The sequence below is a fragment of the Coccinella septempunctata genome, chromosome 4 (genome assembly GCF_907165205.1).
Source record: "Coccinella septempunctata chromosome 4, icCocSept1.1, whole genome shotgun sequence".
NCBI classification, from domain to species: domain Eukaryota; kingdom Metazoa; phylum Arthropoda; class Insecta; order Coleoptera; family Coccinellidae; genus Coccinella; species Coccinella septempunctata.
Window position 1 is genome coordinate 12,432,125 of NC_058192.1, and position 15,438 is coordinate 12,447,562.

A 15,438-nucleotide genomic window follows, 5' to 3' on the forward strand; every position below is an offset into this window, starting at 1 on the left:
TTGGATAATATCATTTGTGTGGGAGAAACCTTTTCCATTATACATACAAAAAATGGAGAAGAAATGACTCCATTTAACCAATGCTCCATAGACAGATCTAGCGACACTTCGACATGAGGAACAAATTGACTGGGATAAGAATGGTTGAATTTTCCTCAAATTTTGATCCACTATTTACCTAAAACTTGCACACACGTAGATCCACAAAAAATTGTTGTAATAAAATCCTTAATACTGTTTTTGAAGTATATTTTCATCTGCGGCCTCTTGAAGAATAATCCAAATCTGAAATAAAAACGTAAAAATATTTCTATCCCTCGATCTACGAGCCGCTACTGAGATTTCTCCTTCGAGGAATTCGCTACAGTGTGAAAAGAAGAACCTCAAGATACGACATACTCAAATTATCCGATCGTTATGATGAACTTCCTCCCCCACGCCTATCCAGGACCATCATTTTGAACTTTGCGAAAACGATACTTCTTCCAAATTAGTTTATTCGTTAACTAAGTGTATTCCCTGGAGTTCCTCTTTTATAATATCCCCAAGTTCCGGGGCCTGTTTTATTCTTACAAAGTTTTCGGTTATGAGTTCGTAGAAGGAGGATATTAAAGTAGGTACAAGGAGTCCGCGAAGCTTATTGAAAAAGGATCCGTAGTTTGGATTTTGCAGGGGTGCATTTTTTCGCGAGACGTCCATGTTTACCATGAACCAATAACCATAAGGGGCTGAGGGCATATCTAGGGTGTTTTCACAGGTGAGGCTTTTTTTTTACAGAAGGTAGAACTCATCAAAATAAGTCGTCTTTATACAATATCCAAGATGGCTCAGATACAACCCCTAGAAGTTCGAAAAAATTTCATTGAATTTCAAGTACGGGACTGTGGAAGGTGACTCCGGAATCGCAAAAACGAAAAAAACATAAATATATGGCTGGACAATGAATGGTTCAACACCAAGTTCATCGGATTAGATGCATCAAGTCACTTTTGAGAGAATCATAATTGTTGTATCGTGCAATTTAGGGTAAAAAAAAAAATGTAGAAAATCGAGGCAGTTTCTTGAAAGTGCTTATGTTAGTTATGTTGAAAAATCATGCTATGATGTTTCCCCATGTCATCCCATTTTTACGACAACTGTTGGAATGTTCGAACAAGAAGATTGTGATGCCCATTGTGAAAAAATTCGTGAATAATTTAGACGAATTTTATTGGTGAGAAGTATTATTCTATTTTTTACACTTGTGTCTCTTCTGTCAGTTGGTATCGAAATGAACCAATTCATAAAATCGTGTAAGTTACTTAAAAATAATGACAACAATTCGGCAATCATAAATTTCCATTTTCATTACCACGTAAATATCGAACGAGCCAATATCCTGAACGAAACCACATGGTCGAACCAGGAGATAAGTTTTTTCCCACTGCTTTGCGATAATTCAGCTAACAAATGGTCTAGGGTCGTATTGGGATCTATTTCAGTAATCAGTAATCATTTTCAATTTTTTTTTCAACTTTGTCATTTTGAAAGTTTTGTATAGGTGATTTTTGGTCAAACCCTTCATTTTTACTAGTTCTACCTTCTGTTGAGAAAAAAGCCTCACCTTCAACCCTGTATACAGGGTGTTTCATTGGTAAATGAACATACATGCTAGGTCTAATCAATTCCATAACTGAGATACAGGGTGCTTCATGTATTCACCTAAAATTTGAATTTCTCATAACTTTTGAACCAACCAGTATAGTCGGTTGATATTTGGAATATATGATTCAGTTACACAGGTCTTAGAACGATTTGTAACCAAAATTATCAAAGAAAACACATCCATCGACTTGTGCAAGTGAATCATATATTCCAAATATCAACTGACTATACTAGTTGGTTCAAAAGTTATGAGAAATTGAAATTTTCAATGAATACGTGAAGCACCCTGTATCTCGGTTATGGAATTGATTAGACCTAGCATGTATGTTCATTTACCAATGAAACACCCTGTATAACATTATGGCCTCCCCAAAGTTACGCCTCAGTTAAAGTTACTCGTCAGTTATATCGAACAAATTGCCAAGATCTCATCATCGTCTTCGGTGAGAAACTAAGTTCAAATTGCAAACTTTGTCGTCATATCCCTCGTTATCTCATTTCACTCGGGTGGCCTCAAACAGGGGACATAAGAAAGCAACTATCATCGAAATAAGCAGATGATCTGGGTACAAAGCTGGAACTTTTTATCTGCTCAGAATATCCTGTTCTGTTGGTAGCACGTTCCTGCAATAAAAATTTCGAATATATCGTTGAATGCACAGGGTTAGTACCGCATGTTATTGCATGAATGGAATTGCCAGGGGCGTAACGAATACAAAGCAATCTAGGGCAGGTTTATAACATTTGAGAATCTATTCTCACGTTCGAAGGAACTAGTTGTCACAAATATGGAAAAGACGAGAAGATTGGGATTTTATTTCAGTGTTTGATAACCAAGGATTTTCACTAACGATGAATTTTCCTCTACACGTTATCGCAATAGCTTCTTCAGTAGGTTGAAGGTAATATGTATTGTGTGAGTACTTACTAACTCTTCAATTTAATGCGAGTAAGAAGCGCTGTTGAGGAGTGAACCTCTGAATACAAAACAGATATTGTAAAATCACTGCATCATAATGACAAAGTTCAATTGCAGTGTTCGATAAGATCAAGCTTCATAAGGAAATAATGATGGAAATCAAAATAGGAGCACTTTTTTAAAATTTTTACTCTTACAAGCTTACACCCAACAATCTCCAAATTACCTCTACATGTACAATCCTACTTGTTCGAATGAAATTCATCATTTCGAGAAAACCAACCCTACGCCACTGCAGAAATAATTTCCTGTACGCAGGAGATTGTAAAATATGGCTTACTACAAGTAAGCAGGCCACCCACCACCACTGAGAAAAGAAGAAGAGACGCATTCCACGGTATTAAAGCTGAGCCCTCTGGTGATGATGGCAATGATAAACACGGTATTATTCCAATATGTCAGGTATCCGATGACATAAAAAAGACTTGTTTATATTGCCATACACAAACTGTATGATTAATGACCTGGACACAATGCAGTGAATAGGATTTTTCAGACCTACAAATAAAGACCCGGTTGATATCTCACACCAGGTGCGGACTTTGAGTAGTTTTGGGAAAGGGTGAAGGAACAGGGCTTTGAATCCTTAGGTTGGGATGTTGGGTTATGGATGTTCCCAAAAAAAGGATAATCATTGCACAAGGCTTATGCAAACATTCGTGTAACATTAAAAACGTCTAATATGGCAGACATAATGTTCGGCCTGTCAAATGTCACAAATTGTCAAATTTTTGACATCATTATCGAAAGATGGCCTGAAAATTATTAGATCCTATAATTTTTTCGATTTATTTGCGTAACTATCCAATCATCGAAGTTAAATCAATTAAATATAGAATTAGACAAGGAAAGAAGATAAATAATAATAATGCAGGAGAAACCGATCTAAGGAGATCACAAATTTCTATAAAAGTATTCATATTACTGATTTCATGATATAGGTAAAGTTATCATATCTTCAGACTAAGTAAAGCAAGCTGAAATGTATGTCAAAAAAAATATAGTTTATAGTGACAGCAAGGGAATACATTCAACACGAACAAACAGAAAATACAAAGGGAAATAAAAAATTCCTATTCTGAAGAGGTTTTTAGGTATCTATGATCATAGAAAATAGATGATTAATTATTAACGATTCAGTTGAAATAACTCTTCAGAAGAGAATATTGACATACTATGCTTTTTTAATTATTTATTTATCCTTTAATATTCATGAATGCGTGTCCTTATTCTATTTCTGATAGATCATATACTTGGATGGAATATGTACTCTTTCTCATTTTTCATCCTCCTAACGTAGATCCATCTCTGCACAGACTTTTTTCCAAAACAAGCTATCATAAATACCCGCTTAATATACCTTAGCTGCCTTTTTGAATAGAGGACCGGTTTGTTACGCTAAATTCGGCTCTTCAAATTTTCATCTACTGTTGAGCTAATCAAGTTTATTGTGGATATTTTATCAGCGCGAGCTGAGCAACAGATTTTTCCAACAATTTCTTGTTATCACCCATTGTATGCTTATTAAACCATGGTCATGACGTTGATTAGTACAAATTATGTCTGTGTATGGTCATGGATCCTTCTTCTCTTGTTATTTGGTCCTTCTCTTCTAGATGTGTGTCGGGCAGAGAGATCAGATGGTAGTGTTTGAGCACGAAAGCTTTTAGCTGGAAATATTCCAGATATTTTCATCTGAAAATATCAGCAATGAAACATGAAATTAAGTGGAAACTTTGAAAAAAACACTAATCAGGTGACAACGAAAATTCAAATAAAAAATTTCTATAACAGTGCAGGAAATAATTGGAAGAACATAAAATCGCACCTCATCTGATTGAATTTTTATGGAAAATTATATTCTACAGAATTTAAATGGCACTTACTTCTTTTTCATTTTAGGACGTGGGTCAATATGAAATTATTGATATTTTTTCAGTTTTCTACCTCAAGAATAACATGCTGGTATTAAGGTTTTCAATCCGGACATCCTAGATGAGCACTCTATACCTATAAATTCGTAAATTGAAAATAGAGCAAAGAAATAATAAAATACGTATTTCGAATAAGACAAAATGATAATGTACGAAAAAACTGGGCTGAATAATTCAGTGAAACAAATTATTGAATAACAACACATTCAAATTTATGGAAATAATAAATTCTAACAAGAAACTAATGGACAAAAAATTAAAATTGAGGAAGGAATAGATTTCGATTTTTTTTTTTCGTTACATTCAGGAAAATGCCTAGCTCGAAATGTTCAGGGTTGGAGTTGGTGTAGTCTGTAAAGGCTATGATGAATGATAATGGCTTTCCAGAATTGATCTATCCAAAATACCTTTTTTTAACATGTATACCGCAGTCACCTGCAACATACTCTACCCTGATGTAATTACGATAAAGAGGCCAGACCTAACCTCAAAACCACCCACAGCATCCTCCTCGGGCATCATTCGGAAACCATTACAAGAAACCTAACGGAAGCAATAGATCCAAAATTCCAATACACCAGATAAGATTATTTCGAAAGACGCGACCACGCCATTTTACGACAATATTATGCGATATAAACCATGGCCAACTGATACTACTCCATATCTATATGCATGCACGAAACAAAACGCGATCGACATTACTCAATGCCGGCTTGATTTGGTTTTTAGAGGGCTGCACAAATACGTTTTACGAGTGGGTCCTTGAATGCAGATTGGAAGGACAGTATGTTTTTGACAGCGCTCAGGGGTAATAACAGTTCCATAAACTAAGGATTTGAATCCAGAAATCGCATAAGAACGTGGTCAAGTCGTTGGGATGGGATCGCATTTTACATTTTCATGAGAAGGGTTGTTTGGAAGGGACGATCCTAGGGGAAGAAGTCTTGGAAGATTTACAGTCAAGTGGAGAACGGGGCATATTAGTCCTTTTGCGAGGGTATATTAGACAGACATAAAAATGTCCAGGAAAATTGGTTTGAAGTCACTTCAATGCACATTTGGATAATATCATTTTGATAAGTGATATTTAGTAAGCATTGAAAACTGATGGAAGCTAATGAATCGAAGAGCTCTAGGAGAATTGAACGTTGGGCATTTTTCATGACCCATAGCCCAGTTGGAAGCATAGAAGAAGTAAGTTGATTCTTGTCAGAGAAACTGTGGCATAAACGATCAATTTCACAGAGATTTACGTGGGAAAGATGAGCGAGAGTATCTCAGCATTAAACGAATGTATCACCTCTAACGATCAGGTCGAGACTGATCATTACACCACGGTAAAAATCTGACCATTTACGAAATAATAGGCATTTTAAAATTCCTGAAAAATCGCTACCCCGCTAGAACTATAAGAGGATATATTGAAAAATTCTTAGCCTACCAAAGTACCAAACAAAATTTCAATGTCAAAATATTTTATTGTACAACATATTCTCCTCTTAATTAGATACATTTATTACAGCGAACCTACAACGTCTCTAGACCTTTCAAAAAAAATGTTTCTTCTTGCTCTGCAAACCAGACCTCCACAGCTTTTATTACCTCCTCGTTAGAAGAAAATTTACGAGCTTAAAACTTTTTTTCAGTTGAGGAAAGAGATGATAGTCGGATGGAGCCAAATCTGCTGGATAAGGGGGGTGTTTTAGTATTTCAAACCCTAAATCACGAATTTTTTGCATGACAACATGAGATTTGTGTGCAGGGGCGTTGTCCTGCAAAAAAAACACCTTTGGATAGCTTTCCTTAATTTTTTCCCGTAGAGTGGTCGGTAATGTCGAATAGTAATCTCCGGTTATTGGTCTACCCTTATCCATGGCAATGCCAAAAAACTGAAGCAAGAACTTTTCCAGCAGATTTTTTGACACGAAACGTCTTAGGTCTTGAAAAACCAGAGTGTCGCCATTCCATCAATTGTTGCTTTGTTTCTGGATCGTAGAAATGTACCCAAGTCTCATCCATAGTAACAATTCGGTTTAAGAAGTCTATGTTCAACATTTTCAAATCGAGCACAGATCGAACGCAATGCTTCTACCCTTGCACGCTTTTGGTCATCATTCAAACATTTGGGGATCCATTATGCAGCAATTTTTCTCATGTCCAAATTGACGTGAACTATATGATGAACGCGTTCGTATGAAATATTCAGTGCTTCAGATATCCGTCTTAGCCCAATTCGACGGTCTGATAAAATCATGTCATGAACTGCATCGATATTTTCGGGGACTGACACATCCCGATCATCTTCAATGGAAAATTTACCTCTTTTGAAGCTTGCAGTCCAATTTTTCACGGTCGCATACGAAGGACATTGATCACCAAGGGTAATAAGCATATCTTCGTAAATCTGCTTACCTCTTAACCCTTTTGAATACAGGTACTTGATGATGGCTCGATACTCCAATTTTTCTATTTTCACAATTTCGGTGGACATCTTCTTTCTTTTAATTCATTGCGTAACTCTGGTTTACTTTTTTGACCTCAAACTTCACACTAACACTTCTAATGAGTTATTGTTCGTTGCTATGGTAACGCAATATTTTCGTATGCATGGAACTGATGGTCTAGGCTAACTAGATATCAATACATCCTCGTATGTACAACCGACCCAAACTGATATTCATAGAAATATAGCTGCATGACAATATTTCGACAGTTAACGCTACAGTATAGGTTCTGTGGAAAGGAAGAAGAAAAACCAGGATAACATGATTACAAACTGCCTTGGAATTCTCAGCCAACTCAGAAACTGCTTAGGACGAAAACCTTTTAGGAGTAACTTCCTTGAAGCCATCCCAGACACTGGGATTCATGAGAACTCTGGAACTTCAGCTGCAGATGCTATAGCAACAAGCACCGCTCTGCTGGGAGAATGTCATATAACATGGGATGAAACCTAGAGATAGCTAGCCCTACAAAGACCAATTTCTAGGCTCGTCGATGAAAATGCTCCCAAGTTATAGGAATGATACGAATGCTAGCGAGTTCATGTTGCAGCAAACCAATACTCCGGCCAGAGTCCTTCCTTGGCGGTTCCGGCAGCTATGTTTTGCGCTGATAGATAAATAAAGAGATATCAGGAGTGGGACGAGCAGATGACGCCGCTCTTTGGATGGGACGCACGTTTCCGGTCAAGCTTGGATGTTATCTGCCTTGACGGACGGTCTGATCCCCAGCCCGAACACGTTCAGCACTTTTCCGGGACTCCGTAGGGGACTTTATTGTTTCTGCACTGATTGAACGGATTAGGTTGGTAATCCGCTTGGTCGGGATCTAATTCGAAGTAATATCACGCATTTGGCCCATCGGTTTTTGTCATTGAGAGGGATTTCTTTATCTTATCTGCGGTTAGGTAATCCGATCGTTCGGTTTTTCCAGATTCAAGGTGAGTCAATTCTTTGGATAATTTCGATCTCGTAAAAATAGAACATTTTTCAACAAAAACAGCTAAAATTGGGTTTAATAGTTCCCAAATTGAACGGCATAAAGCCATTAGTCGATTTGTCAGACTTCCGGTTGTGATTGATCTGCGAACTCTGTTCCCTGAAATAACTCAATGCTTTTTACGTTTTAGAATTAGAATTTAGAATTAATTACCAAAGACATGTTCTCGATAACACTTAAAAAACATCAATCATCCCATCAAAGACCAAATTATCTTGAGCATCACAAGGTCTATCCATTTCTGCCACAAAAAGTAAGGGTCGCTATTCAAAAAACTAAACTACCCTCCACCTCTCGTAAAGTTTATGCTTGAGTGGAGTGGAGATGTGAAGTAATGTGAAAAAAATTAAAGTTGAGTGCAGTAAAATGAAATTAAAAAATTGAACCTGTGAAGCAGTCGAGTTAAGCTAGTTCATAATTAAATTTGTCCCGTTCAAGTGGAGCATTTTTCTACATGATAGGAAATACCGAAGATATGAATTTAGGACGTTATTTCTCACTCACTATACAGGGTGTCTGTCAACAAATGCTCAAGACTTAGGGAGATGATTCCTCAATGAAAATAAGTAGGGGTAGTTCCCATGAATTTTTTTCGAAATCGACCTCCCTTCCAAGATACAGCCTTTGGAAGGCGATGACGTGTTAACAGTTTTTAATTTTTTTTACGGGTTCTAAAAAACGCTGAGTCATAAAACTATACATAATGTGAAAAGCTAATTCGATGTTACACACACTATTTTTTTAAATCTCATAACTTTATAATTAGGGGTTGAAAATAACAACGCCTTATGATTTTCCTTCAAAAATTGTTTTCGTGGGATTGATTTTCGAAAAATTAAATTCTCTTTTTGTTTCGCTTTCAATGGGCAAGTTCCCTAAAAGTCCAAAATCGAATTTAAAATTATTTATGGAAACCCTTTTCCATAAGTTATCCAACACGTAAAAGATTGGCTTCAAATTTAAGAAATTTCTGAAATATACCCTTCGAAACTCATTAGATATTCGAATATGTAAAACCTTGTGACGTAGAATGCCTTTACTGAGTATGTAATTTTTGTTAATAAGACAACAATGGAACTGATCAAGAAGATATAGAATTCTATATCCACACATTTTGTGTCATTGTTTGATATTTCTATGCACTGTTTGTTTTCCTTGTCAAATGTGATCACCAAACTTGATATTTATTGAGTCTATGATGATCATAAAACTTGACCTTTATTGATTCGACGGGCGTTGCCGGATTGTGAAAATGACGTAGAATGTTCATGAGAGAGCACTTCTGAAATCAGAATTATCGTATGTGAATACAGACAAAACGCAATATGTTAAAATTATTTTAAAAAAATTCGATATATTTGAGTTATAAGAATTTCAATGACATATATTTTGGAATTTAGGAAAATACCCAATTCTGGAGAATAAAAGTCTCTTACAAAATTTCGATACAGTCGATACTTTTCTCGGAATAAATAAAAAAAACTCACAAGCAGTATACGAAGGTCTATGAGGCAGAGAGTTGATGCATGTATTTTTGGGAAGCTAGTCATTCTATGGAATACGATGAAATGGAATGAAAAGTGAACTGCTTGTAAGTTTTTATTTATTCCGAGAAAAGTATCGACTGTATCGAAATTTTGTAAGAGACTTTTTTCTCCAGAATTGAATGGGAAACCATAACAGAATTTTACATTTCGAAAATCTATCTGACGAAAACAATTTTTGAAGGGAAATCATAAGGGGTTGTTATTTTCAACCCCTACTAATAAAGTTATGAGATCTAAAAAAATTGTGTGAGTAACATCTACTTAGTGCTTCATATTATGTATAGTTTTATGTCTCAGTGTTTTTTAGAACCCGTAAAAAAAAGTCTTCGACTTCCAAAGGCTGTATCTTGGAAGGGAGGTCGATTTCGAAAAAAAAATTATAGGAACTACCCCTGCTTATTATCATCGAGGAATCATCTCCCTAAGTCCTTCGCATTTGGTTACAGACACCCTGAATAATTCGTTATTATGAGCTTCAATGGGGAATTCTCCTCAATTTGGGTTACCACAGCATATGCAATCTTAAAAACTGAATAATTATGAGTTTCATTCAATAATTTTTCAAATGAACCGCGGAAACTATTCAAAATCATTCTTCAAATATGAGGTTTTAAAATTTAAAACGCTTCGTTTCTAGTTTACGATTTGGCAACAGCGCCTACTAGAAAAAAAAACAATGGCTGTTGATTTACAGCCATCATGAGGCGCATACTCACTGGCGAGCCTCAGCAGCAACCGGCCATAAAAATCCCATAAAATTTTACGACTTTCCTCGTTCGTCGCAACTTCATAGACCGCCATCTTTGTCTATTTCATCAAGATAGTGTATTTGCTGTCCTTTATTATCAAAGCATATTTCAGTCGATGTTGCCAACTAGTGCAATAGAAACGAAATGCTTTAAATTTTAAATACCCATTTTTATTTTTCATTCTTAGGTACTTAAAATATTTTTTTTTTGGGAAACGGTTGGAATAGTTATTTCAAAATTTGACGTTTCAAACTTTCAAAGATATTTCGTAAAAAATACAGCATTTTCGTCAGAAGGAGTATTCCCTATTGTTGTCTTGCATTTGTATCTTGTTCCAACTTCTGCAGATACATATTCACTGACCGGGCAGGTTTTTCCCTGCCTGTTCAAATTCTTCCACCCCACGTCGCGTATGTCAACCATAATCCGTTGACGGATCCCTCCTTCTACATATTCAAATTCCAACGCCACCCTTCGTTTTTCGCAGTCTCCGACTAAATCACGTATTTTCCCTTCAGGATCCAAAAAATACCGCACCCAATATTCCAATTTCGTCCGCAAATTCCCGAAGATCCGACCTTATCCAGCGGCATTTTTTGCAGCCTCACATGTACGATATTGCGCCAGACGTGGCGAATCACATAATGTATTCAGGGTTGTGATTATACATATGGAATACAGATGTCGCGCAGGTGTAAGCCCGTCGCTTTCAATTTCCGGAATCCCTGTGGTTTTTAAGAAGCCCCGGAAGAAAATGGGAGATCTAATGCTCTGGACTTACCCGACTACGTTGCGTGGCACCTGTTATAACGAGTTTTCGGAATGGGGATGGCGGTATCGTGGAAAAATAAATTTCTGGGGTAATTAGATGGATGTTTTGAGAAATGGTTGTTTTGTTCGTATGTGCTGAAATGCAATTATCTCGGAGGGGACCGTCTGTTCTAAGGAATAATTTCGTTTTAGTCGTACTCATTCGGGGGTTATTTGAGTGGGGTTGAGTCGAGAACACAAGATGGAAACCCTCCCTTCATCTTGAATGAGCTACATTGCGATTGCAGTTTATCAAGTCTACTTGATTGTTAAGTTTTAATTGAAATATAATTGTTGTTCTTTAACTTTTTCTTGAATATTATGTACAAGAATTGTGTATGGGGAGTCCGGAAGAGTTAAACCCCTTTTCACTGTGAAGCCACTTAACCAACTCATTTTTTGAGTGAAAATATCATGCCCAAATAGGTAACGATAGATAATAGTAGAGTGATGGTGAGATGAACATGTTAAGTACATCAATTCTTTTTTTAGGAACCGAAAATTGGCACATTTCTCCTTAACCCATGGAAGAGTTGAACAGGGGGTGGGAGAAACTTGACCATAAGTTTGTTCATCAGGAAAAACATCGAAAGAAAACAATTTCCAATGACCAACTATGTCAAGCATTTCATCATCAGATGTATCAGCGTATGAAATACATATTTTCTATTTCAGAGTAACTCCCCCTTATTTACGAGATGTTTTTTACTTTTTTGAACTTTTGTATATTTTTTTATATTTCTTTTTATTATACAATTTTTTTTTTAAGCAATCTATTATCTGAGCTCAGTGCGGGAAACATGGACCACTGATTATGTCTCACGACCATAGCATGGGTCAAGTCTCCTGTACTCCTTTTTAGTCTATTCAATAGATATTTATTCTTGAAACTTTTACAACTATTATCAAAAAGACTCATCGCTTGTTAAACAATATTAATCAATAAAAGCAATAAAACTAAATAGCACCACGCACCCATCAAACTTTTCAGACAGTTTAACAAAAAAAAATTATTTAATTTACCTATTCCTACTCCCTATAACAACAAAATCGCGTTCAACCCTCTCACTCTCGAACTTTTCTGATGGCGGCCAAAATGGAACCGCCACTAGTTGTGCCTTGTTACGAGTATGTCGCAAGCTATTTACGATACCGGTAGCGCGAAATTTGAATTGAAATATTTGGGGTGGTTCAAGTCTCCTACTTGAGCAAGTCTACTTAAAAAAGCAAACAGAACTGGTTCTATATCTACATAATCTTGCAGAAGTGAACGGTTCTAGAGTTACAGGGTGTGTGAATGTAGTGATTTTTTCGTATTTCTCAGATGAATTATTAGAAAAAGATGAAATCATCATTAAGGAAACTAATTTTTCACGGGATTGTGTTTGGTGTGTTGTAAAAACTAATTGCGATTTAAGTGGCCGATGGTATGTTAGTGATAAACCCCTTATCAAGAACGGCAACTTTTTAGGGGAAAATACTGAAACGAGGCTTTCACAACCAAGGCCATACGAAAGTATGGTAGAGAGAAACACTTCACACATTTTCTGGACAATGAGCAGTTCATAAACTGATGGTGGTTCATGTAGAGGTACTTAGAACTGAAGCCCATTTGTAACAGCCGAAAATTCTCTACAGAATTTTGGTTTTTGTATGCCACTGAACAGTGAATTCTACCGAAAGTACCTATGTAACTGCAGAGAATTCAAGGTGCATGAATTCACGAGCAAATTCTCTGGAGAATTTTCGTCTGTTGCAAACGGGCTTAAGACCTAAGAAAGTAAGCAGTGTAATGGGCTGATGGCGGTCAGGCGAACGCTGTTACTTGGCAAAGTAAATTGGTTCCTTTCTGAAGACTTAGTTCGAAGTTATTCTGCACAAACTCACCATCAGTTTATGAACTTGCTTGCAGGAGAGTTCAAAACGCTTGAAACCGATCAAATCTCGGATCATTACCATTACTGTTTTCTTCTCTAAAATTTGTAATCTAGTTATTTTCTTTTCTTGGCTATATAAAAAGGCCACTTTTGTGTGAAAAATTCGAATTTTTCCAATAATTTCTCATCTCAGAAAAAACTTAAGGATATGAGGATTATTATACAAAAGTTTTCCCACTCTATGGCTCTTCTATCGCAAATACGAGACGACATCATTGTGAACCCATTCTATATATCATATAAAATTGCATTGGAAAAAATTATTATTTTGATTTGATTTTTAAGGTTTATTTTCTTCATTTAGGACCGCTTAATTTAAATCTTTTGCTAATAATTTTTTCAGAACACTGCCCTTGGAGCAGTCGAATAAACTTGAAACGTAAACCGCTGTCGGATGCAGCATCAGCCTTCCTCACACCGGCGACACTAATTTCAGAATGCATTCATTCCGCATAACAGAAGACAATTTTACGGATTAACCGACAAAGCCCTCACCGACGGAAGCGGTGAAATTCATTTAAGCAGAAGAAATAATTGCGTATGATGGTGTGAAGAAATAATATTCAGTAGTCCAAGTCAAATTACAGATAATTTAAATTTTACATCGATTTCGATTCTGCTACCAGATACACCGATGAATTATCAAGTCGAATAACAACGTTCGTGGTATGGAAAATTGATTCAATTTCGAGAAACGAACAATTCAAGCGGCAGACTATACGAAGGTACCGAGTGAAGGTACATAAATATATCTCATACAAGGACGAACTCAAACATTCTTAAACAATCAATAAAGTAAATAGACGATAAAACCATGAAAGAAGCAGCAGTGTTTTGATGTTCCAGAATACAGAAGAAATCGGTCTAGCAACGATCTAAATTCAAAGCTAACCATAGAGAACGTGCCCCTTTGCTTTATTGTTCGTCATCGTTGGTTGAGTTATGCGGTATTGAGCTCTTATGATAGCAAAAGCCGTCTATCGCTACTCTTCTTCGATTGTGGCACGTTCTCTATGGTTAGATTAGATTCATTTTTTCTTTTGTGAACACGAAGTCGTTCAATGACAAGATTACGTTCAGTGACAGAACATCAACCTTCAAAATTCAGTAGCCTACTTGACAACGAATTTTTTTGAACCCACGCCCACTTTAAATGTCACTGTAAAGGAAGTAAATTTCCTGACAGAAGCTGGAACCATTATAATTTCATATAAATCCGAATGAAAATATTGAAAGGGTTCGTATTTTGCTAATAAAATATTTTCGGTAGGTATCCAATTACTTCTCTGTTGAAACATTATACCATTTATACTCAAGGACCATAAAGTATTCAGATCATGACCTATGTACTCAATAATGAAAATGATAATGAAGAAATAATTGGGATGACAGAAAATTATTTTTTGATACCTCAAACCCAAACCAAAGACGCTGAAGCTTTATTTGGTACAGGGTGTCGGAGTTAAATTGTCACTATACCTTATTGTGTTAAATAAAAAACTTGTCTGTGTCTGTAACCAATTGAACTTTTATTTTTTTATAACCTACGTTTTTTTCCTGTTGGTATCTACTTTCTCATTTTGCCTGTATAATATTGCATTTTTGAATTCCTTGTCAAATTTTAAGGTAACTTTCTTATGACAACCATGGTCCTATATAGCACCGATTCTGAGATATTCGACTTTTTCCTAAAATTTTGACAGCTATAGGTGCTCACTGAAATAGCTGATACTTGTTTTCTAATGAATATATGAGAACCAAATTCTGCCCAGCTCTGTCAACATATTGGATCATACGTTACATCTCTATTTTTAGCAATCTGATATACAGGGTCTTCAAAAATTTAAGTTAAAAATTCAAATAGAACTTCAATCGAAACTTAATTCTTTCAAATGGCAACCTATATTTTTTCCTGTTCATCATGTAGAGCAGGTTAAAATGCGCAAAAAATGTAAAATTCAAACTTTTTCTGAAGTGAATAGTTTCAGAAATATGGACGAAAAAGTGTATTTTGCCGTAGGAACCAACGATATTAACCCTGTATTAAGATATATAATAATTCTTGATTATCAATCATGCAAAATTTTTGCAGTCCCATTTATATGGGCTGACTAGATCCTGCAAGGGTAATGCGAGCAATGTCAAACTGGCAGGTTGTAGCGGCATAGCTCTGGGGCGCAGTAATATTCAGTCGAAATTGAAAATTTTCTCTGAAGAACCGCGTCCATCCGAGTAATAAGAAATTATTAACTCCATTCCAAGTTAATTCTTCACTTCCACTTAATTTACGTACAGGAGTTGTCCTTTGTGGAAGATTGAAAAGGCAATCAAGAA